Source organism: Onychomys torridus, chromosome 2, assembly GCF_903995425.1.
Source record: "Onychomys torridus chromosome 2, mOncTor1.1, whole genome shotgun sequence".
Taxonomy (NCBI): Eukaryota; Metazoa; Chordata; class Mammalia; order Rodentia; family Cricetidae; genus Onychomys; species Onychomys torridus.
Window position 1 is genome coordinate 15,985,796 of NC_050444.1, and position 27,786 is coordinate 16,013,581.

Below are 27,786 nucleotides of genomic sequence, written 5' to 3' on the forward strand. Positions count from 1 at the left end.
TCACCACTGACACCTGGATGGCATAAGAGCCTCGGGTTCCAGGTACTTTAAAATTCAAAAGAAGATGTAAACAGAAAAAAAAAGAAATATCTCTACTTTCATGTTATAAAACAGACTCACAGACTTACAGAAAGTAGAAAGGAATTTATCAAAGCCTGGAGGATAGGAGGTTGGGTGGGGATGGGGAGAAATTGCTTAATGGATATGGTGGTTTAGTTACATCACAGGGCTAAGTGCTGGTATGTTGTTGTACATTATGACAACTACTTAAAACTGTATATATTTCAAAACAGCTTAAAATAATTTTCCATTCTTTGTGTTTGTGTCCTCAGGGATCAACCCTGTGCCTTGTAGCTCACGCTAAGTAAGCAGTCAACCTCAGAACTCTAGCTCCCTTCCCCTTCTTTTTGAGACAGAGTTCTCAATAAATTTCTCAGGCTGTCCTTGAACTCTGTAGCCCAAATAGCAAGGAGTACAGACATGCAAAGAAAGGGTTTAAATTTTTTACCACAAAGAAATGAATACCTGAGATAACTCATATGCAGATTTGATTATTATATACTAGATATGAAAAAAAAAGTATTGGCTCAGTGTTGTGGTTTTTTGTTTTTGTTTTTGTTTTTGTTTTTGTTTTTTTGTTTGTTTTTTTGGCGCTCTTACCCTGCAAGGAAGCGTCATGAAACACAACAGAATCCACTAAGGGAGAGGGACAGATGTGCACAGACCTGTGGGAAGACATGCGAGTGAAGTGGGGCCTGGAATCATGGCACCAGCTTATAAAGGCTGGGCCGCACCTGTGCACACAGGCCCATGTGGCTATTCCACAAATTCCATGAATGTGCGTGGATCACATGGTTGCACTGTGTGCTTTACACAACCATGCAAAGCCACAGGGTCCTGGTCACATGAGACGTTTTGACCCAGAAATGACTAGGCAGAAGTGATTATGTCCCACCAGGCATGCGTGACCATGCCCAACTGTGGGGATGTGTTGTGAATCCATATCATCCCAGACTCTTGTTTTTTGTTTTTTTTTGTTTTTGTTTTTGTTTTTTTTTTTTTTTAATGGCAGATGAGTGGGTATGGGGCATTGTTTCTCTCAACGACTGCTTCCTGCTGGCTGGTGGAAGTCAGATGGCTCTTGGGGAAATGGGGAGGGTAGCTTCTGAAGTCCTGGGATGATGATGGACCATCTGTCGTCCCTTATTCTGCAGCTGTCCATCCTTTGTGGTGTGGCTGGGAACCTTTTGTCTGACAAGATACTGGTGACAAAGACAAAGCTTAGAGAGAAAAGAATCATTATTATTTTATTTTTTTGGAATTGGCGTTTATCTGTGGTAGATCCAGTCTGTCCAGATGGAGACATGTTAAGAAGCGGCTGTGAGAGAATTAGTGATTATTATGGTGTTTTAGTACTCTGCTTAATTTTTTACCTGAGACAAGCTTCCATCTCCAAAGCCAGCATGGTATATTTGGGAATTTGGGCATAGTTTCTCTTACTACTTCCTGACAGAGGGGGCGCTGTATCTTATGGAGACACAAAGAAAATTTTAGGACTATGGAATTGGTGACAAGGCAGTGGATCCTGATGTCCTCTGGAGCTTGTGAGAACAAGACCCTGCTTGTGACACTATATATGAAGAGAGATTTTTCTAGGATGGAGGTAAGATAAAAGGTTTTAGATGAGACAGGTGGACCCAGTGAGGAAAGCCTTTGAGTTTGGCAGCTGTAGGAGTCACATGAATTACCTTGAAGTGTCTCTGGCACTCTGGGGAAAGAGGTGAAGGCTGTTGGCCTGGAGGGGAAAGAAGAACCTGATCCCCAATGTGGATTGGAGGTGGGCAAGGATTGTCACATGGCTGAGGTAAGGAATGGTCTGTGAAGCTTCATAGGATAGACCTTAGGTGACATATCTGGAACAGTTGGAGGGTTCGATAGAAGACCTGGTGGTAGAACTGGCCTTCCATACGTTAGTTCAAATGGAGAAACTGAAAGAGGCTTTTTAGGAAGAGCCCTGAGCCTGAGAAGAGCTAGAGGCAATGATCTTACCCAGTCGAGGTGAAGCTCCTGTGACATCTTAGTAAGAATAGTTTTTAAAGACTGGTTGGTACGCTCCATGTTTCCTGAGGATTGAGGACGGTATGGCATATGAAAATGCCAAGAAATGTTAAGAGCCTTAGGTAGTGTCTGGGAAATCTGAGAGGTGAACTCTGGGACATTGTCAGACTGAAGAGAAGCAGGAACCCCAAACCAAGGAATAATTTCTCAGAGAAGGAGATCTGCAACTGTCTGAGCCCGCTTATTAGAAACCGAGTATGCCTCCACTCAATCACAAGGAGATATTTAACTTTCCTGACAGTGGTCATATGGGTAAAATTGAGCTGCCATTCAGTCCCTGGAAGGAAACCTCTAGCCTGGTGAGTGGGAAAAGGCTGACTCCTATACTTGGTATTGGGACCTGTTTTTTGGTAGATCTCACAAGAGGCAGTAACAGTTCTTAAGAACTGTAAGTCCTCAGAGGTGGGCAGCAGGTGGACTTTTACAAATTGAGACAGAGCAAGATTATTAGGATGAAAGAGCTGGTGTATATAGGAAAGAATTTGCTTAGTGTCAGGAGTTCTCTGTGAGGGTGTAAGCTGTACTGTATGGATTCCCTGTGGTGGGTGAGGTAAGACTTGGCCCTGGAGGGCCACTGTCCTGGCTTCCTGGTCAGCCCACTTGTTTCCCTTAGAGATGATAGAGCTATTGGTATGATGAGACCGGCAGTGGACAATTCCTATAGCCTTGGGGAGGTGGGAAGCCTCCAGCATGACCATTATTTGGCCTGAGTTAGATATGGATCCCCGTTTGCAGTGAGAAGGCCATGTTCCCTCCAAATAGCAGCATGGGATAGGAGGATATGAAAGGCATATTTAGAGTCTGTGTAAACATTTAGTGATTGTCCCTGTGCCTCTATTATCTCAGTATCTGACACTATGGCATAATCTGCTTTATGGGTCCCTTCATATAAAAAGGAACTGCTATCTATGTACCAGTTATAAATAGCCTGAGGCAATGTGCCCTCCTGCACGTGTGAAGGGTGAGGTAACAGTTCCTCAAGGTTTCAGTGCAGGAATGAGAAGTAAAGGCTGGACAGGTCTGGAAATAAGTGTGGTATCCTCTAGTAATGCCACCTGGAGAGAAAGAACCTGGGAAGGAGGTAAAGTTTGTAAGCCTTTATAACTTAAGAGATGGGACAGGTTATGGTGAGAGAAGACAGTAATAGGTGACCCAAAGGTTAGCTTCTCTGATTCCTGAATAAGGAGCTTAGCAGCTGCTAAGGCACAGGTGCAAGGTGCCCAGTCCTGACTAGTAAGGTCTAACTTCTTTGACAGATAGGCTGCAGGTGCAGAGGAGAGTCCCAGCTGATGCCCTAGAGTTCCCAGGGCAAATCCCTCCTTCTCTGCTACATAGAGGGAGAAGGGGCGGGTTAAGTCTGGAAGATGAAGTGCTGGGGCCTGAAGAAGAGCCTGTTGGAGCTTCTGGAAAGGTTTAGTGACAGGATGGAGGAGGGGCTCCTGCGGCGAGCCCTGCGCTGCCTTATATAAGGGGCAAGCAAGGAGAGAAAAAGATGGAACCCAAGACTGTAGGAAGCCAGCTATTCCTAAGACAGACAGAATCTCCTGCTTAGTAGAAGGGACTGCAAGAGACTGGGTTAGATGCTTTCTGTCTACAGTAATAGCCTTTTGGGTTGGAGTAATGGTTAGACCCAAATAGGTGACCTGGGGAGTGGACAGCTGAACTTCAGAAGGAGATACCCTGTAACCTTGGCTGGATATGAAATTTAGGAGAGGAGAGGTGTTAGTTTGGCTATCCTGTAAGGACGGGCTACAGAGTAAAATATCATCTACATATTGTATCAGTTTAGAGCCAGGGAGAGACAGAAAAAGCAGGTCAGAGGCCAGAGCCTGACCAAATAGGTATGGACTGTCTCTGAATCCCTGTGGCAGGACAGTCCAGGTCAGCTGTGTGGACAGGTGAGTGTCAGGATCAGTCCAGGTGAAAGCAAAGATATTCTGAGACTGAGCACTGAGAGGGATAGAAAAGAAGCCATCTTTGAGATCTAGAACTTAGAAGTGAGAGGTTCCTGAAGGGATAGTGGACAGGAGAGTATAAGGGTTAGGCACTACAGGGTAGAGGGGGACCACTGCAGAGTTAATGAGCCGGAGGTCTTGAACCAGCCGGTAAGTTCCATTAGACTTTTTAACTGCAAGTATGGGGGTGTTAAAAGGTGAAGAGAAGCTTTTTCCTGAGAAGGTCAGAAATGATAGGCTTAAGAACCCTTAGACTCTGGAGTGAGAGAGGGTACTGAGCTTGGGTGATATATCTGGTGGGGTTTTGTAGCTGGATAGTAATAGGCTGATGATGTCTAGCCATAGAAGGGTTTTGGGTGTCCCAGACTTTTGTGTCTACCTGAGAGGCTGGCAAGGGAAAAGAATTGTTAGAGTCAGTAGAGTGAGTGGCTAGGAGAAAGAAGAGAGGAGCTGCTCGTGAGTCTGGGGTGAGGTGAATGTGTGGAGTGAAAGAAATGGACGCTCCTACCTTAGCTAGAAGGTCCCTTCCCATGAAAGGTACTGGGCAGCTTGGCACCACTAAGAATGTGTGTGTGAGAGGGATGCCTCTGAAAATGCAGTTGAGTGGTGGTGTCTGGTGAGGTAGGTAAGGTTGTCCCCCAACACTGACAATAGGGAGAGGAGAAGGAGAGGTAGGCACCCAAAACTCTCTCAGGACAGAGTAGGTAGCTCCGGTGTCCAAAAGGAACGAGATGGGGCGCCCATTTACCTTTATCACTACCCTTGGTTCCCTGTGTGAGATGGGAGTGGCCAGTGTGGAAACCAGGCAGCATCAGTTGTCACTGTAGGCCAAGCCTAGAAAGTCAGCTGGAGGGTGGTCTTCATCTGGCATTCCTAGGTCACTTGTATTAGGACAGTCAGTTGACCAGTGACCCTTTTGGCGACACTTTGGACAAGGTCCTATCAATGCCCTTTGTGGGGCGGCGTGGCAAGCCTGGGCCCTATGGTCATCTTTCCTGTACTTGAAACAGGGACCAAATGGCAGCCGGTCAGATAGTGTTTGCCAGCATCTGGCAGTTCCTTTTTTGGGCCTTTTCATCTCTCCCATGGTACACCTTAAATGCTATCGCCAGCATATCTGCCTGTGGGGTCAGAGGGCCATTCTCTAAACATTTAAGTTTATCCCTAATGTCGGGGAAGCTCTGTGAGACAAAGTGGGTCATTAGGAGCTGCCTGCCCTCCGGGCTCTCCGGGTCTAAGCTACTGAACTGAAGTAGAGCCTTGGTGAGCCGCTCCTAGAAGTGAGATGGATTTTCGTCCTTATCCTGAATTACCATTTTTAGTTTTTCATAGTTTACTGGTTTTAGGGCAGCCTTACAGAGGCCTGTCAGGAGACAGGTAATAAACTTATCTCTGGCTAGAGAGCCATCCTGGGTGTTATAGTCCCAGTGTGGTTCTTGTTCAGGAACTGCCTCAGCCCCTGGAGGGTGTGAGGGATTAGTCTGGTGAATTTCATCTGCATGAATCCTAGCCTGTTCCCACACCCAACTGTGCTTCTCAGGAAGTAGATTATTAGAAAGTATCATGTATATATCATGAAATATGAGGCTATAAGTTTGAGTTATATATTGAAACTGTTTAATAAAGGAAGCAGAATCAGGGGTATAAGAACTCAGCTTACTTTCTATCTGAGAGAGTTCTGTGAGAGAGAATGGAACATGAACCTTAATCAGTCCATCCACACTGGCCACCTCTTGCGAAGGGAGAATGATTGACAGGTTTGAATGGCTGGGGTCAGGCCCATTAGCAGTCCGAGAATGAGTGGCAGGAGGAGTGAAGGTTGGAGCCAGGGCAGGGTCTTTGGAAATGGCCACTGCTGAGGAAGAAATGGCTTTAGAAGAAGAGGAATCTGGAAGGGGAGCTGAAGGAACAGACGCCCTAGGAGTAGGGATGGGAGCTGGAGGTGGGATAGGTGGAGGTTCATTAGCAGGATCTAGAGACAGAGATTCCGGAGTCAGAGAATTGTCCGGTTTAGGCATAGCTAGGAGCACATGAGCAGGAGAGAAGGAGTCCAAAAGAGACATTTAGCACTGAGAAAAAAGAAAGCTATGACATAGGGCAACACTTTCCATTTGCCTGTTCCCTGGCAGAAATTAGATAATTCCCGTAAAATATCAGGATCTAAGGAGCCACTTGGTGGCCATTTTTTGTTATTATCTAAAGCATATTTGAGCCATCTCTTAGTACAGAGACGGATAAGCTTAGGAATCTTTAAGTAAGGCATTAAGTTGAGAGGTTTAAAAGCCTCAAGAAGACAGCCTAAGGGAGAGGTAGGACTGATGGGGTTGGAAGCCCTATTTCCCATGTCTGCAGCAGAGAGGCAGAAAATAAAAAAATAAAAAATAAAATGTGATCCTGAGCCAAGTCCCTAGGCATCCCTAAGGCCAAGGACAGATCTTCACCAGGCACAGGCTGCCAGACAGCTCGTCAGCCGAAAGACAGGGTCCTACGCTGTGTGATGCACGGATTCCCCAGAAATCCGGAACAGTGTCTACCTCTTTGTCAAGCCAGAAAAATGTGCCGCATTCACACAGCCCCAGGATGCACCCAACGGCAGTGGTCCAACTGTGAAGAATATCTCAAACTGCAGACATGGGAGATGGCTAGAAACGTAAGCCTGCAATAGGGGCCGACCATAGTCAATAAAGACTGTCGTGGGGGGTTCCTCTGGTTCCAAGAATACTCAGTGAGATGCCAGACACTCAATGGTCATTCTCACAGGTTCAGGAAACCATTTATGCTGGTTTAAAAGTTGGGGACTCACCAATTGAAGCAGGGGTGTTGCATGCAGTATCCTGCGGCCAGGCAAAATGGACAGTGGTCTATTGCGGATGGAGCAGACCCCTGGTTTACAGGTTTCTGGGTGCAGAGCACCCAGAAGTGCCTGTTTAATCATGGCACCAGATGTTGTGGGCTTTTTTTGTTTGTTTGTTTGTTTGTTTGTTTGTTTTTTTACAGTGCTCTTTCCCTGTGAGGAAACACCACAAAACACGACAGAATCCACTAACAAGAGTTTTGTTAAGATAAGGGAGAGGGACAGATGTGCACAGGCCTGTGGAAAGACATGTGCATGAAGTGGGGCTGGGATTCATGGCACCAGCTTATAAAGGCTGGGTCTCGCCTGTGCACACAGGCCCATGGTGCTATTCCACACATGTGCGTAGATCACATGGTTGTGCTGTGCGCTTTATGCAACCACACAAAGTCATGGGGTCCTGTTCACACAAGATGTTTTGACCCACAAATGATTAGGCAGAAGTCACTGTGTCCCAGCAGGCATGAGTGACCATGCCCAACCATGGGGGTGTGTTATGAATCCATATCATTCAGGACTCCCAAGGTCAAGTTCTCCACACAAAGGAGGTTTATTAGCCCCAGAGGGACAGAGGGCAAGGAATAAGAGACAAACACAGAGATAGAGGAGGAGGGAGAAGGGGGAGCAAATAAGGGAGAGGGGGCAGGACAAGGGAGAGGGGGCAAGGATATTTGTCCTGGGTTGGGGGACTGTCTCTGGATAGAGAAGAGACCGATGTGGCACATAGCAAAATGGCAGTTTATAAAGGTAAAATGGGAAACCCTGTGTCAGGATGAGGTGTTTAATTTTAATTGGGCATGTTAATTAAGTGAGCCAAAGGGAGCTTCTGATTGTGAGACTTTAATACTTTGATAGCTGGATCTTGGAAGTTAGCTTCAGGAAGAGGACGTGGCCAAATAGGGGAATAAACCTTGGTGGCCAGCTTTAGGAATGTAATCTAATGTTTTTTAGCAAGGCAGAAGGAATGGGGGAGAAGGACAAGGCCTGCCAAGCCATGCTCACTGTGTTTAAGCTGGGCAGAGTACATTCAATATACATGTATTGAGATATCACATTTGCCATAAACCAGACAAAAAAATATAATCTCTATATGGTTGTGGATACCTGTAATTGCAATACTTCTGAGGCTCTGTGTCTCTACCTGTGTGTGTGTGTGTGTGTGTGTGTGTGTGTGTGTGTGTGTGTGTCTTTTAATGCCAGCAAGCAAGAAAACTCCGTATTATACTGGGAACTGATTTTGAAGCTTTGTTTCTATGACATATTATTTTTTCTTCAGCTGAAGAAAGGCATGAGATGAGTGAGATCCACAGAGGCTATAAGACCTGATATGTTTTCTGCTGATGCAAAAAGACCAGATCAGACCAGATTGAAAACATAAATGCAAGTTTATTGGGTATTGCTCGTGGGTGGGTTCACCAGTCCCCCAAAACTGGGCCAGAGAAGTCATGCACCTGGGCTAAGACAGGGAGGTTTTATAGACCTTAGGCAAGGGGTGATGACATGCCAGCCAGGAGCTGGAACTGTTCCCCAGTATGGTAAAATGCTAAGTCCCTGGCAGGCACTTGAGAGGGCTGGCCATTCAGAAAGGCTGGTTGCATTGGCTTCCAGAAATGTGGAACTGTGTTTTTTATGCCATTCCTCTGTTCAGTTTCCTCAGTGTGGGCGGGGTTGGGGGAAGTAGGGAACACAAGTTTTTTCAGTTTGTGAGGGGGCAAGAGCAGAGTTTCCAACCATGCAAGACCCAGAGGAAGAAGCAGCTTGAATGTGGTGGCTTTCTTTGAATAACATCGAGACCTAGCTGTGTTCCCTAGCACTTAAGAGGAAGGAACATTAAGGTGAATGCCTCATTAGCAAGTTTGTTATCCTGCTTTGGCATCAAGAGAGGAAGTTAACCTTTAAGGGTTGTAGCCTGGGGTTCACATCTGGCAGTTGTGAAAAGTATATAGTCCATCTATACATCTGTTCCCCAAGCTGCCATTTCCAACTGTGTGCTTATCTTTGTATAGCTACTGAGTTCAAAGTATCATGCTTGATAAAGGAGCTGGAAGCCATTGGTTTGCTCACTTAGTGTGTTCTTACTCAGAGAATGCTAATAGTCTGTCCTTAACTCAGCCAGTGTTGGCCAAGGTCAGCTCTGTAAACCAGGACAAGGAATCCTTTCACACAGGTTGTCTTAGTTACTCTCATGGTGGGGGTACAATAACCTGACAACAACAACTTAAGGAAGAAAGGGCTTGTTTGGACTAATAATTCCATAGGGTGCAATTCATCACAGCAGGGAACATGTAGAAACAAAGAGGGGAGCAAGAGAATTCAGGAAGTAGAGAACTCAAAGGCCACTTGGGTGGACTACTTCCCGCTGTGAGCCTCCACCTCCAAACATTCCACAACCTTCCCTAACAGTACCAGCAGTTGATAGTAAGCTTTTAAACACATGAGCCTAGCAGAGGACATTTTACCTTCAAACCGCATCACAAGGTCTCATGTAGTCCAGCATGACAGAACTTACTATGTAGGTGAGGATGATCTTGAATATTTATTTATTTTCATTAATTAATTAATTAATTCATTCATTCATTCATTCATTTAGCCTATTTGTTAGTTTATTGTTTATTTATTTTTGAGGTAGGGTCTCACTATGTAGCGCTGGTTGTTCTGCAACTCACTGTGTAGACCAGGCTGGCCTTGAACTCACAGAGATTCATCTGCTTCTGCCTTCTGAGTGTTGGGATTAAAGGCGTGTGCCACTATGCTTGGCTGATCTTGAACTGTTAATCCTCTTGCCTCCCTCCTCTAGAGTGCTAGGATTACCCTGATGTGCCATACTATCTGTTTCTGCTGCCAGGCATATGACAGTGATGCTCTCATATACTTGTAAGGATGAAAGAATGCACAGATCACACATAACAAAATGACTGGTGTTAATAATTGAGAGTTGTCACAATTATTTAATTTTAAATTTTTTAGTTTTTTTGAGAATTACATACATAAGTATTGTAGTTATATAATTTCTGTCCTTCCCTCTTTCCCCATTCAATTCCTCCTATATCTTTACCCCACTTCTTCTCAAATTCATGGCCACTCTTTAAGTTATCACACACACACACTCACACACACACACACACACACACACACACACACATACACACACACCATGCTGAGTCTATTTAGTGTTGTTCATATGTGTATGTGTTTTGGGTTGATTGCTTGGGATTGGATGAGATATTAAGAAGCTCATCTGTGGGGAGGACTGATTCTCCCTCAGTGGCAGTTAATTACCTGTAGGTCCTCATCTAGGTATAGGGCCTTGTGAGATTTCCCATCTATGTTGGGACTCTATCAACTGATGAAGTCACTGTACTGGTCTTGGTGAGGTGACTGTATCCTTGAGATTTCATGGGTGCAGTTCCCTTTCACATATAGAAGACCTGTCTCAGAAGATACATTGCTGTCCTGTACTCTTGCCATCTTTCTATCCCCTCTTCTGCATTGCTAAGTCTTAGGTATAGGGGTGGTATATAAATTGGGGCTGTCTCCCTATGGTTAGTTGTTCTCTACATAGCTGTGGTTTTTCTGTAATGTTCTCAGCCTGAGGGAAAAAGAAGCTCCTTTGAAGAGGGGTAAGAGTAACACTTATATATGGATATAAAGATAAATATTCAGAATGTCCTTAGGAAATACACTGGTGGGAAAAATGAAATAGTAGGTTCTCCTCTAGGTTCCATACACTCCAGCCATTGGTAGTTGTCTAGACTGACAGTACCAAGCATGGATTTCTTTCTGTTAAGTGGGCCTTAAGTCCAATTAAACAGATGTTAGTTATCCACAAGATTAAAGTACCACTATTGCACCCTTGGGCATATCTCACCATGCTGGTCATTGTTGTGGTTCATAGGCATTACAACTGGGTAGGACTTTTAATTATTTTTCTCCATGTGCAGCTTGCATACTACCTTAACATACCATGAGAAGATAGTCCTCAGGGAGGAGGCTTCCAGGTCAGTTCCAGCTGAATTTCTCCATGCCCAATGTGTGAAGTGTGTGGTGTCTTCAGCAATAGGTCTCACCTTCAAGTTCTAATTAGGCAGCCAACAATAGTGGCAATAGAATATACTATTTCGGGAATTTCTTTGACTCCCCTTACCAGCAGCTCCAAGAGAGGTTTCCCATGCCAGATGCTGGCTATTGTTAGGTAGTCTGCAGCTGTTGAGGGAGGCATTATCACTCCAAGTAGGATAGCTTCATTTGGATTTACACACACACACACACACACACACACACACACACACACACACACACACACACTAAAAGACATGTTTTCCTAAGGCTTTTGAAAATATTCTTAGAGTTGTTGTTGTTTTTTTTTTTTTTTAATGTATTTCCTCCCTCTTTCACCTTTTATATTGGCCTCCTCCCTCCCTTTTTAGTTTGTGGGTTTCTCTGGTGACTCTAGGATCTATAGAAAGACAGACAGACAGACAGACAGACAGACAGACAGACAGATAGATAGATAGATAGATAGATAGATAGATAGATAATTGATTGATTCAGAGCTAGGGTCCACAAGTAAGAGAGATCATGCAATGTTTCTATTTCTGAGTCTGAGTTGCCTCTGTTAGTATAATATTTCCTAGTTGCATCTGAGTGCCACAGTTCACTTTCCCACAAGCAGTGAAGAGTTCCTTTTTCCTCACATCCTTACCAACCTGTGTCATTTTTGTTTTCTTGATGCTATCATCCATCAGACGGGTATGAGATAGAATCTCAGAGTAGTTTTAACTTGTGTTTCCCCGATGGCTAGCAATGCTGAATGCTCTATCAGATATTTTATTAACCCTTTGTGTCTCCTCTCTGGAGGATGATCTACTCAGTTCTTTAGTCAGTTTGTTGATTGGAGAATTTGGATTTTGGAATTTAATTTTCATAGTTCTTTATGTGTTTTTGCTATTAACTACCCACTTGTGGATAGTTAACAAAGATTTTTCTGTCACTTGGAAGACTGTGTCTTTACTCTGTTAATATTTCTTTTGCTGGACAGAAACTATTTAATTTCCTATAATCCCATTCTTAGAGTCTTTTCCACACTATTGGGGGCATTTTAAGAAAAATCTTATGCCTTTTCTCTTTAAATTTCAAAATTTGAAGTGTTATGTTATGATCTCTGATTTATTTATTTATTTATTTATTTATTTATTTATTTATTTATTTAAGACAGGGTTTCTCTGTGTAGCTTTGTACCTTTCCTGGAGCTTGCTCTGTAGACCAGGCTGGCCTCGAACTCACAGAGATCCGCCTGGCTCTGCCTCCCAAGTGCTGGGACTGAAGGTGTGAGCCACCACCGCCCAGCTTAGCTCTCTGATTCATCTTAAATTTGATTTTGTGCCGGGCAAGGAATGTGGACCTAGTTTCATTCTAATTCATATGGATACCCAGTTTTCCTAGCACTGTTTTTTGAAGGTATTGTCTTTTTTCCAATGTATGTTGTCAGTACCTTTGCCAAGAGGTAGATGACTATAGCTGTGTGCTTACTTCTGAGTCCTTAATTCTGTTCCTTTGGTCTATAAGCCTACTTTTGTGCCAGGTACCATTCTTTTTAACTTGTCTCTGAAGTATAATTTTAGATTATGGACTGTGATGTTTATTATGCTTTTGTCTGTTTGACTATTTATGAATAGAATATTTTCCTAACTTCTTTTTGGCCTGGCTATCATTTGAACATAGGATAGCTACTGAATTTTATATGTTGATTCTGTATCAAGCCACTTTGCTGAGATTGTTTAAAGTTTTCTGGGTAGAATCCTCAGTCTTTTGAGTATAGGATTGTGTCATCTCTAACTAGAGACAGTTTGTCTTTAGTTACTATATCCCTTATGTTATTGTCTCTTATTGCTCTAAGAATCTGAGCACTATATTCAGAATAGAGAAAGTGGGAACCCTTGTTTTGTTACAGATTTCATTAGAAGTATTCCCATTTTTCCCCATTTACTACAGTATTAGATATTGGTTCATTGTGGATAGTTCTTCTGTTTATTCTAATGCTAGTTTATTATGAAAGGTATTGGCAGAAATTGCATAATCACCTCAACAGACACAGAAAACATTTTTACTCCATCTAAAATACCGAATGATAAGTACTGGCAGAGAACATAGTTGGGAGGCATAGAAGAATTCTACCGTCATTTTTTGTCTGCTTCTCTAGAAATTCATTAAAATGGAGCAGTCACACTTTACAAAATGCAATCTAATTTGCATTTTCTGGGCGTTCAAATCCCTTCTTTTTCCTATAAAGTATCTACTTCTGTGCAAATTTGTATATCCATCCTTTATTACAGATATAAGTGAGAATCCTGTGTTGTTTTTCTCTTTCTTTTTTTCTTTTTGGTTTTTGGTTTTTTTTGAGACAGGGTTTCTCTGTGTAGCTTTGCACCTTTCCTGGATCTTGCTCGGTAGACCAGGCTGGCCTCGAACTCACAGAGATCCACCTGCCTCTGTCTCCCGAGTGCTGGGATTAAAGGCGTGTACCACCACCGCCTGGCCTGTGTTGTTTTTCTTAGTAATTGTTTCAATTTAAAAATCAACAAAGGCTAAACTATCTATTGTATGCTGGCTCTTCATTTTATATTATTGCTATTGCGATTACTTTGGTTGAAATAAGCTGGCAACTGTGAACCTGTCAACCACCTGGAGAGGATTCTGCCTATTTGGTTATATACTAGCCTATCAATCTAGACCAACTCTGTATCTTTCCCCTTCTATAGAGCATAATCACACACACACACACACACACACACACACACACACACACTCACACACTGTTTCATATTCTCATTTAAACTTTCAGTAAATAAATTTCTTTACATTATATTTGCTTATTTGTATGTGAGGGAGGACTGTATTATGTACATGTAGAGGTCAGAGGGCAACTTGTGAGAGCTGGTTCTCTTCTTACAGCATATGGGTCCTGGGTATTAAATTCAGATATCAATCTGGCATAAGTCTTGGTGGAAGAGCCGCTACCTGCTGAGTTATCTCACCAGACCCAGAAAATACAATGCTTGAGGTTCATTTAAGTAGTTAAGATGAAGACAAAAATATCAAAGGACTTTTGTTTTTTTTCTTTAATCTGGCTCTGCTTTTCTGTGACAAAAATGCACTGAACATAAAACATAAAATAATGAACAGCAGCTATGGCTAAGCATTGGGCTGCACTATCTTAGTTAAGCCACACAATAAGCCTAGGACTCACTTATTGTAGTTTTCTTACTTTTTTATTTAAAATCTGCATGTTCTATTTTGTTATTTGGTGTTGATAACTATCGGCATTCAGAGGGAAGTAGGGAAGCACCAGGGGCTTTGGTGATTGCCAACGGTCACAGATCTAATGCCTGGGAAGGCAGGGCCGTAACCCAGGCCATCTGACAAGAAAGCCTATGTTTGTAATTGCTTTTATATGCTGCAAAAATTAAGGGTTATTCTTGTTCTAAAAAAAGATTCAATGTTGCTAAATCATTTAAATGCTATTCTTTATTTGGGTTTTAAAATGTTTAGTGAAAAAAGATGCTATAATTTGGGGGAAACAGCTGTATACTTCATTTTTCCTTTGTGGCATGGATAACTGAGAGGTCTATGGAAATCAAGCTCTTTCTTCTTTTCTCTGAAGAACCAAGTAAGTGGCTCTTTGCAAAGCAATGAAGTAAGAAATGTATTATTCCCCAATTGGATGAAACACATGCCATTCGAAGGAATATGATCCATAATCTATCTCATTCTCTCTTTATGGTAAAATGTTCTTGTGCCTTAATTAAGGAAGAGAGAACATGAGAGTCCAATACGAGCCCAAGTTTGTCCTGTTGTGAAGCAGCCTAATGGATTTTCACACCTGATTTCCATCTGCAGATGTAATCAGTCAGAATGGAAAGGGCAGAAGAGCGCTCTCACAGAGTTCAAGGAAGCGACACTCCAAATACCATACACACAGTCGAGGTTTAGAAGAACAAATCGATTCTTCATCATTGCTACTAGGAGCATTAATCAATATGATCAATGTGACTACTTAAGAAATGATGTTTGGACAGAAGCATTGAAAAGGAAAAGGGTAGTGATGATTAAAACTGCTGGGTTTAGGAGAAGCAGTGTCCCACACAATGTGATACACCGGCACCATTCAATCGTTAACGCAGTGTTTCAAAGACAATTTGTATGTGTGTGACAATTAAAACAGATGAGAAATTGATTCTCTAAGCAACTTTACTTTAAATGACAAAGCCATATATTCAGTGGTTTCTGGAAATCCATGTTATGAAAGCATTTTTCCCTCCAACTATTTAAGTAGTCATTGGTAGAGTCTACTTAACCTAAATAAATAAAAACCATTTATTTATTTTGCTCCTTTCAGTTGAAAGCTGAATGTGGTAAAAAACATTAATGGCTAAGCTCTGTACCAAGGCATTAGTTGCATTGTCACCCCATGACACATATTATTTGCGAAATTTACAAAATAGGCTAAATTCATGGGCAGAATTCATGGGTGGGACTGAAACCAAGTTTGTGGACTGTCCAAGTCTGATCCTTGTGACCACTGTGTAAGAACACTCCCTGTACTGTCCTTTCTGCACCCACTAGAAGCCAAACTCTTTCCCCTTTCCTTTGACCTCATCCATTTCCTGAGAATTTTCTAATATTCCTTAACCTTTCTTCTATAGAAATTAACTCTGTTAGTTATTTCTTAACCTTTCTGAGGTTGATGTGAACATTTTGGAGGTGTTTGTTCATTGCTTAATATGTGTTTGTGAACATACTGTTTAGAGGCCTGCAAAGACCTCACACTGGGAAAACACACAGAACTGCATTAGAATAAGAATATGGTGTTATCCACACCACATTATCATGAAGACCTAGCATCCCTGAAATCATTGCTTTTCATTTTTCTCCAACATCTCTAAATGAACTAGCATGCTAAAAGAAGATCATTCCTATTTTTTCCTGTCTTGGCTTTTGTATGGCTTTGAGTTGTCATTTTGATGAGAGTATATCATGTTGTGGTGGTCCTCAAGCATCTTTTGAACAGATGGCATATGCATGAAGAGATTCCCACATGGTAAGATATAGCTCCTTAATGTGGAAGTCAGAACTCATTTTTCTAGTCACCAGATAAAGTACAGTCTTTATCAAAGAGAGACACTTTGCTGAAACTGTCTTCTTTAGGAGAAAACAACACTAAGAATCAGGATTTGATGCCATACAAGTTCTGAGAAAAGCAAAGTGGGGCAGAAATCTTAGCCATCCCCATGGCTGTGATGAAGATAACTTCTGGAAAGTGAGGATGTGCACATATGTAGTGTCCATGGTGTGTCCCAAAGGGCCTCTGTTGGTGAAATTCCTGGAACAAACTGGAGGATGGTTGTATATATGAGCATGTATGCATATTGAACCTAATATTGTCAGCAACTGCTTTTCTACTTCAACTAGCTACAGTAGATGATCTTACCAACAAGATCTTCAATGATTACAGATTTAAATTTCAGACTTACAATTTTCAACAGGCTTAGAAATTAGAACTCTCAAGGGCAAGGAGTCCTATCACCTAGTAGGCATATTTGGTGTACAGGATGATCATGAGAACTGAGAGAAAATCTAGCCAAGTTTAACAACTTAGGATTTGCAGTGAAGCACAGTTGGACCCAAGTTGTAGCTGCATTTCTTACTCATGTGCCTTGACTCAGCTATTTAGTCATCTGGGGTTTCATCTCAGGATCTGTATGCAAGGGTGTTTTCCTTGTATGTGAAAAGTGCTTAGAAAACATAAGCTGTTCTTATTGTACCACAAGTAGTCATTTGCTTTGATGGTTGGGACTGTTTATCATCTAGGAATCTTAATGGAGACACAATATGATTAAGATAATCATTTGTTCCTTATGTTACATTAACAAGGATAGTTGAGATAGAGTAGCTGATGTGAGAAACAGCCCTAACATTTCAGAGGCTTAACATCTTTATGTTTTATTTCATAATTAGGCAACAGTCCAAAAAACTACTATTCATCACATCTTTACATATGTCCAATGAAGGGTCCCAGATCATCTTGCTGGGCTTTTGAGATAACTCAGCAGATAAGGGTGTTTGTCTTCAAAACTGATGACCAGAGTTCAATTCCTGAAACCCAAACGGAGGAAAGAAAGAAACCACCTCTTGCAAGTTGCCCTTTGACTGCTGTGGGATGCTGTTTCTGTATGCTATGAATATGTGTTGCTAACATTGGTTAATAAAGAAGCTGTTCTGGCCTACAGCAAGACAGGTTATAACCAGGCAGAAAATACAAGCAAAGATACAGGGAGAAGAGAGGTGGACTTGGCCATCTAATCGCCCAAGGAACAAGATGCCAGCAGACTGGTAATACCATGGCCATGTGGCAAAATAGATTAATAGAAATGGGTTAATTTAAGATGTAATAACTAGCTAGTAATAAGCCTGAGCCATAGGCCAAATAGTTTGTAATTAATATTATGCCTCTGGTTATTAAGAAACAGGCAGGCAGAAGAGATTTGTCCATCTACATTGTAATTAATATTAAGCCTGTGAGTGATTATTCTATAAAAAATGGCTGCTGCCAAGTTGGGGGGGAATAGGTGGGACTGAGAAATTTCAGTCTACACTCTGACTTCCATATACAAGCAATAATACACACTCTCCCAGAATGAAATAAATGTAACAACATGATTTTTGTTTTGTTTTAAAGCAAAAAGAGAGCTCTGCCTTTCTATCTTCATTTCTTAACTTCTTAATGTTATTGGAACTCCCTCCATTTAGCCAGAAGATAGAGGAAGACATGAATGGATGGTTGTGTGCAAGGGGGATTCAGTACCTTAATTGGCATGTGTCATATAGCCCACATTCTACAGAACATAATTTAGCCTCAATAATTGTATTAAATTGCAAGAGAGGGACGAATATGTTGTATAACTTTGTTTCCAGGAAGAAATAGGATGTATTTTGGTAAATAGCTAGCTGTCCATTTCCACCTTATTTCATTCTCTTGGTCTTGAAAAGTGGAGTAGAGTTTTGAAGATGGGGTAGAGCAGAGGTTAGGGTTTTATAATCTGCTATGAAATACCTAGTGTTTTGCATTTGGATCAGTTTACTTTAGAACCATCACCAAATATTTCTGAATTGTAATAGATTTTCAATAAATATGGCATATGGATTTTATGCTAAAGGCAGTCTTTGCCAATGAAGAGAAAGAATTCCAGGATTTGACTATTTCCACATATGAGACTATTGACTAACTGAATAACAGAAGCATAAGTTCTTATAAGTAAAAGTTAAAATTCTATTCTTAAAGTGTATCAGCTGATCCATCCAACAGAAACAAACACGCTTAAAGAAGAGTCTATGGCAGTTTCCTGGGCACTAATTAATTTTTAGCTTCATAAATAAATTAGCAAGGTTTATAAACAATAAGTAATAGTTTTTAACCTATAATTGTATTACTATGCTCTTAAATATCAGTCCACAAAATTTTATTTCAAGAAATAAAAATTTATTGGAGAAAATAGTCGATGAGAATGGAGAATCAATGAATTACTGCTTAATTTTTGGAGGAATAAACATGAACTCTCAACAGGAATAATATGAATTATTTCTCTTAAGAAAAAGGGTCAAACATAAAATAACATGCTCCCCATTTAATGGTTAAAAAACCCACAAAGCTAAGAGGTGTTTGATGGACCCTATTGGTAGTTTATTGTTCTGTTTGACTTTGATTGACAATCTAGTGGACATGATATATTTTTATTTCAGTTACAAAAATGCAAAGACTGGTCCCAAGATCACCAGCAAATACATAGCATGAACACTGTTATTGCCATGAAGACGTCACAGTGAATCATGATGGATATATTATTGACCTCAGAATCCTTTCATTAGTCAGTCAAAAATAGCATTCTCAGTATATTAGAGTCATCATTTGTGATTTAAAGCTCGCTCTCTCTCTCTCTCTCTCGTGTGTGTGTGTGTGTGTGTGTGTGCTGTATGTGCATAAGTATATGTGTGGACATATTAATCCATGCACATGCACACTTGGTGACTTGATATAATCTATTAGAGGGGACAAAAAGTAAATCCCAAATACCAAACCCCATTGTTTAAACTATAGAAGAGCCTCTAGTCATTAATCAAAAGTTGGTCCTAGGGTCCTTTGGCTCCTCCAACTCATCATGGAGGCAAACTTTGGTGGAGCTGAGAGGATGGAATTAGAATTCAGTTTCCCTTTACATAGTCCAGGTCTCTTTATTCTTCACATTGCCACCAGCTGTCTGACAGTGGATTCAGGAGAATCAGTAAAGCTGTTCAGACTTATGGGAAATGATTAGAGTTATACAGCAGAGCAAGAAACAGAGCAACCAGAAGTTTTGCATTAGTGGGAACAGGTTCTCTTCTCCTCCCACCCCCAGTACTTATTTATTTGAGAAGTTCATACATGAGTTCCATGTTTACACCATTTCTGCCCCTTCTCTCCCCACCCCAACTGCTGCCAAGCCCCCTCCACTCCTTCTCAAATCATGGCCTCTTCTTTAATTATTTTTGTCATATACACACATTATGCACATACATACATTTATATGCACACACATAATATACATATACAAACAATGACTGTTTGCATTTAATGTTGCTTGTATGTGCATGTATTTAGGGCTGACCACTTGGGATTGTATAACAGATCAGGAAGCTCCTGCCAGAATAAAACAGATTCTCCCATTTTCAGCAGTCACCAGCTGCATGGAATTCTCCATCTAGGGGTGCGACCGTATAAGATTTTCCCCAACCCCATTGGCATGTCAGTTGGAGTTGTCATTATTCAAAGTTTGCTGAGGCAACTAACTGTGTTGTTGAGACTTCATGGGTGTGGCTTCCCTGTCATGTCTAGAAGACACTGTCTGCAAGCAGGCATCCTAGACCCTGGCTCTTACAATCTTTCTGCCTCCTCTTCTGCGATGTTTGCTGAGCCTTAGGTGTAAGGATTATACTGTAGATGTATCAGCTGTGGGCAGGCGCCATGGAGACATTTATTCTTTGAATTTTGAGCAGTTGTGAATTTCTGTAATAATCTTCAACTCTTGAATAATGTTTCTTGGATGAAGGATTAGAGCTACACTTCTCTGTGGGTGGAAGGTAAGTATCTAGATTGAACCTAGAAAAACAGCAGTGGCGAGTTCTACTCTAAGGTCCACCACCTCTTCATCCATGGGTAATTGGCAATGTTTCAAGTCTGAACATGAATTACCTCCTTCTGATGGGGCCATAAGTCCAGTTAAACATCTGTTGGTTTCCCCTAAGATATAGGTATCACTTTTGCACCTTTGGGGATATCTTGCCATGCTGATCATTGTTGTGTTTCACAGGCTTTACAGCTGGATCAGGCTATTGATTTATTTCTCTCCCTGGAAACTTGCACCTGTGGATAGTGTGAAAGATAGCCCTCAGGGAAGGCTTTGGGTCAGTTCCAGCCAGATTCCTCCAAATCCTGTATTGGAAGCATGTGGCATCTTCAGCAGTGGCATCTTGCCTTCTAGTCCCGCAAGGCACCTTGGCCTTAAATCTTTAGCTTTGATTCTATAGCTCAAATTAACGCAGAAACCAGGATAGTAGAGAGAGTAGAGAGGACCACAGAGGGTGGGGTGAAGAAGGAGTCCTACAGAGGGGTAGAAGGACACAGGTGCTATGAAGTAAGAAAGAGGAAATGGAGGGGGGACTTTACATGGGTCGGAAGAGGTGATAAATAACACAAAGGAATTTGAAAATGTCATTGGGAAACACTATATTATAAGCTTATTTAACCTTCACATAAATAGAGTAATACCATACAAGAGGATAATGTTCCCAGCCTCCAAATTCACAGACCAACAAAACCCTGTGCCAGGCATGGGAAGGAGAGCTCCCTTTCGAGTTGTTCAGATAGCTCCCCAACATTACAGCTGTGGCCATTGTCTTTGTATGCCTCCCAGGTTATTTTCCTTGTCATTAAAAAGACACACCAACACTACCATTACCATGATTTACAATGTAAACGCAATTTGAATTAATTGAACTGACCTTCATTTGTTGTGTCTTGGCTGACAGTGTCAAAAGTCTTTTCCTACTGGTGACCAGAGTTTATTAAATGTCAGGCCAAAAGGATCCTAAAACCTGAGTCATCAGGGCATGATATTATTCAAATGTAAATCCTAGTCTTTGAAGGCTAAGGAAGGAAGATCAGAATTTGAGTTTAACACCCTGTATCAAAATAAAACAAAACAAAGTGTTTTGTGCATCCTTATGTAGGCAAAACAAGAATGAAATGCCAACACAGAAGGAATTTTAATTCAGATGTGGGTTAACCTAAGTGAGGGAAGCAAATCGAGGCCACAACTTCTCCACATCTTTTTCTTGTCTTAGAGAAACTGTTTTGGAATCTTTGTTCCTAGATCTCCAAATTTTAAGGATATCCAAACAGCTCCTTCTGGTATCGAATGCTATTTCTCAAGTGGTGATTTGCAATGAATAAGTTCACTGATGTTAGGGTCGACGTACAAAACAGAGAGCTTCACTCCGATATCGGGTCATAAATGAAGCTTTACTTTAACACGAGCTCATGGGGCACCAGCGCGAGGACAAGCTGGTGACCCCGAGTTTGAGGCTCACAGGCCTTTTATGAGGCAGTTCTACCAGGGCAGGGGAGTGGGGTCACCCTGAGTGCAGACACCTGGACGCCAGATGTCTCTGCAGTCTTTCTCAGAGTCTGGGTAGGTAAATGAATTCCAAGCTTATCTAGCAAGGGGTTATTTGGCAAGCATTCTTCCCAAGCGATTTATCTTGCAAACATAACCCCAGGGGTCATCCTGCAAGCATCCTGTTAGCATAGCGTGATGGGCTAACTTTTCTGATATGGGGCGTGGGGGCAGAGTGCAGTATTTTCCACTGAATCTGCAATTAGCAGAGCTAGTGGGGGGGCCTTGTTTCCCTTACAATGGCCCTTTCATTCCTCCCTTTCTCTTGTGCCGGCCTTTAATCCTAAAGGCCACTGCCAGATACCGGCTGGTAACGTTGTCTCAGGACCATCATCTTAACCTCATTTTCCTGGGATCGTACAAAAGCCGAGATTCGATTGAGGATACATGGTCCAATCATGAGGATAAGAATTAATACAATAAGTGGTCCTGTGAGTGCTGACAATAATGTAGTTAGCCATGGGGATTGATTATACCATCCCTTATTACATCCGTTTTTTTTTTTTTTCATTATATTTATAAGTTTTCTTTCCATCCTGACAGACGGCTGGCGATCTAGGGTTCCTAGGGTCAGTTGTAGGGATATCCCAGTCATCTGACCCTGCTGCTAGCTGGCAGAGGTCCGGGTGCAAGTCAGGCCATCAGCCCCACAGTGGGTGCTGATTAGAGGTAATTTTTTTATATAATTTTCCCTTGGCCTGATATAACCTGTCAAGTATGAGACACTGGTTGATGTGGGTTACTTGCGGTCGCACTGGCGACGAATCCGAAGCTTAAGAGGATGGTCAGTCCGTTCCGCAGTCCAAGAGTCTTCTGGCACTTTGGCTGGCTTGAGGTGGGAGGCATGGATCCAGGCGGCGATCCTGTCCATCTTGACCGCTGTTGGAGTGGTCAGCAGGACTTGGTATGGTCCCTTCCACCGGGGTTTCAAAGTCTGATGCTGGTGTCTGTGGACATATACGAAGTCCCCCACGTGGAACTGATGGGCAGCGCTGTCCCCGCCGGGTTGGTATGCAGTGGACAGTTGCTTCCACAGTGTATGCTGGACAGATGCTAAGGCTTGCAGCCTGTCAGACAGAGGGGAAAGCATGATTTCTCTTTGCTGGAGGGTTAGGTTCTTAACTGGGGGTGCACACCGAAGGAGCAGTTCAAAGGGGGTAAGACCCATGAAGGAAGGGGTATTTCTAGCTCTAAAGAGGGCATATGGTAGGAGCATCGTCCAATCTCTAGAGCCAGTCTCCATGGTCAATTTGGTTAAGGTCTCCTTAATTGTTTTCCTGTCCTGAGCTCTGGGGTCTATAGATATAATGTAATTTTTAATCAATCCCCAGTATTTTTGTCAGTCCCTGACTTACCTGGGCCACGAACGCTGGTCCATTATCTGACCCAATTACCTGAGGCAGTCCAAATCTTGGGAAGATTTCTTCCAGGATTTTCTTAGCAACTATTGCTGCAGTCTCCTTTTTGGTGGGGTAGGCTTTTACTCATCCTGTAAAGGTATCTACAAACATTAGCAGGTACTTTAGGCCATATTTAGCTGGCTTTACCTCGGTGAAGTCTGCTTCTCAATGCTGGCCAGGGCGGGTTCCTCGTAGCCTTTTTCCGGGGGCCAGTTTTCCAGGATATGTATTTACCTGCTGGCCGGCCTGGCAAGCAGCTACCATCTTTTCTGCCATTTGTTTCTTTTTAGATGGGGAGAGGGTCTTATCTTTTGTAGTCAGCTGGATCAATTTTCTGCTGCCCCGATGGGTTAATTTGTGGATCCTTTTTAGAGTGTCTTTCAGAAGTTCTGGGGGTGGAGCCTCTTCAGGAGCTGAATCCTCCCGAGTCCAGGCGTGAATGGCCAGGCTCCTTGGATCCCGGCGGGCAGCCTCCTTTGTCTCTTGATCAGCCTTCCTGCTTCCCGCTGCCATTGGGGAGTCCCCTTTATGGTGCCCAGGGCAATGTACGATGGCCAGCTCTCGGGGTAACATTACAGCCTCTAATAGGGCCTTAATTTTTTTTTTTTTTTTTTTTTTTTTTTTTTTTTTTTTTTTTTTTTTTTTTTAGCCGATGTTAGTAGCCCTCTCTCTCGATATATTGTCCCATGTATATGTGCTGTTGCGAATGCATACCGGCTGTCAGTATAGATAGATTGTGGCCCGTTTCCCTGCAGCCATGGTGAGAGCTCAAGTGAGTGCTATCAGTTCTGCTTTCTGGGCTGAAGTTCCTTCCGGGAGGCTACTAGACCAAATTACCCGATTTTTGTCCACTACGGCTGTTCTCGCTTTTTTTCTGCCCCCCCCCCCCCCCACTCAGGAAGCTGCTGCCATCCGTATACCATATCAGGTCAGAGTGGGCTAGAGGCTGGTCTGTTAGGTCCTTTCCGACCCCGGTCTCTTCAGCTAGGATGGCCTCGCAGTTATGGACTAGTTTATTTTTACCCTCTTTCAGGGAGATTGGGAGGCCGGATTTAAAAGGGGCGGGGGCCCAAATGTGATGCGGTCTCGGTCTAGTAGCATTGTCTGGTAATAGGTGGCCCGGGCATTGTTCAGCCATCTGTCAGGCGGCTGGCGGACAATGCTCTCCAATGCATGGGGAGCTATAACAGTCAGATGCTGTCCCAAAGTTAATTTGTCCGTGTCTCTTATCAAAGTAGCCACTGTTGTCATTGCCCGGAGGCAAGTGGGCCACCCTCTAGCCACTGGGTGGAGTCTTTTGGATAAGAAGGCGACGGACCTTTTTCAGGGTCCCAGAGCTTGCGCTAGTACACCAACTGCCACCCCCTTTTTCTCGTGGAGGTATAGGGTGAAGGGCTTACTCACATCAGGAAGGGCGAGGGCAGGTGCCGACAGGAGTGTCTTCTTTAGTGTCTCGAACGCTGTCTGGTGTTTTTCTTGCCAGACAAAGGGGTTCTTTTCCCGAGCCGGAACTGCTGTGGGTTTTAAGGTGACCACAATGGGTGGCTGTTCTACTGCCAGTCCATGTCCCCCCCATCTCTGCCCAAGCCTCCGGGAACCTGTGGGTCCATTTTTTTATTTTTCAGTCCTGTGGGGACCATAGTCAGTTGGGCCGCGGGGATGGTGGTCCCATATAGCTGATATTTCTCTGTAGCTGGGAGTTCTTTCCCCAAGTTGACTGTTTTCTGAGTGGTCCAGGGTCTCTCTCTGCTTCCATTTGTTCCTTGGACCAGTGACTTTTGGGTAGACAGAGGGCCTAGTGGATGCTTGATGGCTGAATAGACTGTCCCCGTGTCCATCTCAAAGTCCATTGGGGTCCCCTCCATTTTAAACGTTACCCGGAGTTCGGGGAGGGGGTCCGAACCCTGACTTCCTCAGTCGTCAAGGGTCAAGACCGACTGGCCTCGTCTTTTTTTTTTTTTTTAATAAACCTTTTTTGCTTTCTTGACTAAATCTCTCAAACTCAGTTCCTACAAACCATCTAATCTCTGTAATTTGCGTCTTATGTCTGCAGCTGACTGTCCTATAAAGGCCATTGCTACCGCCCCCTTCTGTTCTTCAGACTGTGGATCGAAAGGCATATACCTCCTGTATATTTCTATGAGCCTTTCAAGGAAGGCAGAGGGGGTTTCGTCAGGCCCTTGGAGAACCTCATCTACCTTAGCCAAATTAGTGGGCCTTCTGGCCGCCGCATGGAGACCTGCCATTAGAGTCTGGCGATAGAGGGACAGATGCTCCCTACCTTCCGGAGTATTCGGATTCCATGTTGGGCGCCTCATCATGAGGGCGTGCCCTTCTCTGGCGGGTGCCCTGTGCAGGCCCCGAAGGGGAGACTGGGGCCGGTCCGGATCCTGCCCCCGCTGGCGGCGGCGGCGGCAGCAGCGATCTGTAAGGCGGTGGGGGTCTAGGTCAAGAGAAATGAGATCAGCCTGAGACTCTGGCAGGGGTGCAGGTGTCGGGATCGATGGGGGAGGGGAAGATTTAGGCGAATCAGAGGTTTTGGTTAGGAGAGGTATGATCAGTAGTTGGTGCAGATGGGCTGACCTGAAATGACCGGACCCACTTAGGCGGGTTTATCATTAAATCTTTCCAGACCCAGATGTAGGCTTGTTGGTCCGGATGCCCATGTGAACCTGGAATGAAGATTTTTTGTTTGACTGTTCTGATTATATTAAGATCAAAAGTACCATCTACCGGCCACCCGACTCTGAAGGTGGGCCATTCAGACGAACAGAAAGTCTGTCACTTTCCTTTCCTCATCCGAACCGCCAGGTTCAACGCGCGGTCTGTCACTGCCGACCAATGACAGAGGGTTAGGGACAAAGGGGTGGAGGCAGACTTGGCGGCCGACTGTCCCTTTCCAAACAAGTAGAAACCGACACAGAAGGACACAAAGATAGAGACACAACATACAAACAAGACAAGCTGGCAAAATGGTAGGGAAAATGAAGCCAAAAGATTGTCTATTGGCCTGGGCCGTCTGAAAAATCTCCTAGACAAAAGGGAATCAGACGGGCCCCCTGTCTCAGGGTCCCCATACTCCAGAGCGTCCTCCAGAGCTGCAGCCTGTGGGTTCAGGACACGTCTGTCCCCCACCGTCCAAGGGTCCTCACAGGCCGCTTGAACAGTTGCTTCCCTGCCGACTCACCACTGTCCTTATCAATCTCGGTGGGACCTCCAGATGTTAGGGTCGACGTACAAAACAGAGAGCTTCACTCCGATATCGGGTCATAAATGAAGCTTTACTTTAACACGAGCTCATGGGGCACCAGCGCGAGGACAAGCTGGTGACCCCGAGTTTGAGGCTCACAGGCCTTTTATGAGGCAGTTCTACCAGGGCAGGGGAGTGGGGTCACCCTGAGTGCAGACACCTGGACGCCAGATGTCTCTGCAGTCTTTCTCAGAGTCTGGGTAGGTAAATGAATTCCAAGCTTATCTAGCAAGGGGTTATTTGGCAAGCATTCTTCCCAAGCGATTTATCTTGCAAACATAACCCCAGGGGTCATCCTGCAAGCATCCTGTTAGCATAGCGTGATGGGCTAACTTTTCTGATATGGGGCGTGGGGGCAGAGTGCAGTATTTTCCACTGAATCTGCAATTAGCAGAGCTAGTGGGGGAGCCTTGTTTCCCTTACAATGGCCCTTTCACTACAACACAGTGGGCATTGACAACCAGCCCCTTTAGTTCCCTGTGATCACATTGGAGACTACAGTGGTCAGGCTGTGTGTGTGTGCCCTCTACTCCTGCCCCATTCATATGTTGAAATCCTAATCCCCAAGGTAATATTATTAGAAGGCAGGTCCTTCAGGTATGACTAGATTATGCACTGAGCCACCATGAATGGGATTCAGTCCCTTAAAAATGAGACCCCAGGGTTGCTTTCTCCTTTCCTCATATGTAAATGCACAGATATCACCATCTATGAGTCAGAAAATGGGCCCTCATCAGAAACTAAATCTAGTGTCAGTATTGTTTTTAAGTTAAATATCCAATTTGTGAAGCTGTGGCAGAATGAGACAGATACCATATAATCATGATTAAAGAAGAAATGTTTAGCACTGTTACATAGAGATGCTGATAGACTCCAACCCCTGCGGTCTACTCTGGGCTACTCTCTGTTGATAGTATGGCCACCAGTTGATGGAAGCAACATCAACAAAGAGACCGAGTAAATTTTTGACTTACACATGGAGCAACTACAATGGGACAGACCACATTATGCAGCCAGCAGAGTTGAGAAGCTAAGCTAACATGCTGATAGATAGGGCAAATGCCAGGATCATTCACTTCCAGTGAGTGTTTAGTTTTTATGTCCACTGAATTATTGAATAATAGACAATGAACTATTTCTTCAGCCCAGAGTTTCACGAAGTGTGTCTGTGGTAACCCTGTTGTTCTTCAGAAACCTCTGGCTGTTCATCTTTGGAGCATTCTGACATTGCAGTTAAGTGTGGCAATATCATTTGAGTTAGTCAATGATACTTGGTTAGAGTAATACCGTTCTTCAGAAGTTTTAAAGCAATTTATGATTTGATGAAGCATTACTATTTCTATAGTGGTACAAAAAAGAAAAAGAAAAGCACAGCTCATTTTCTCAGTAGATAAGGTAGATACTTCCCTCTGAATTACATGGTACAAGTGAGAAAGGCATTCTG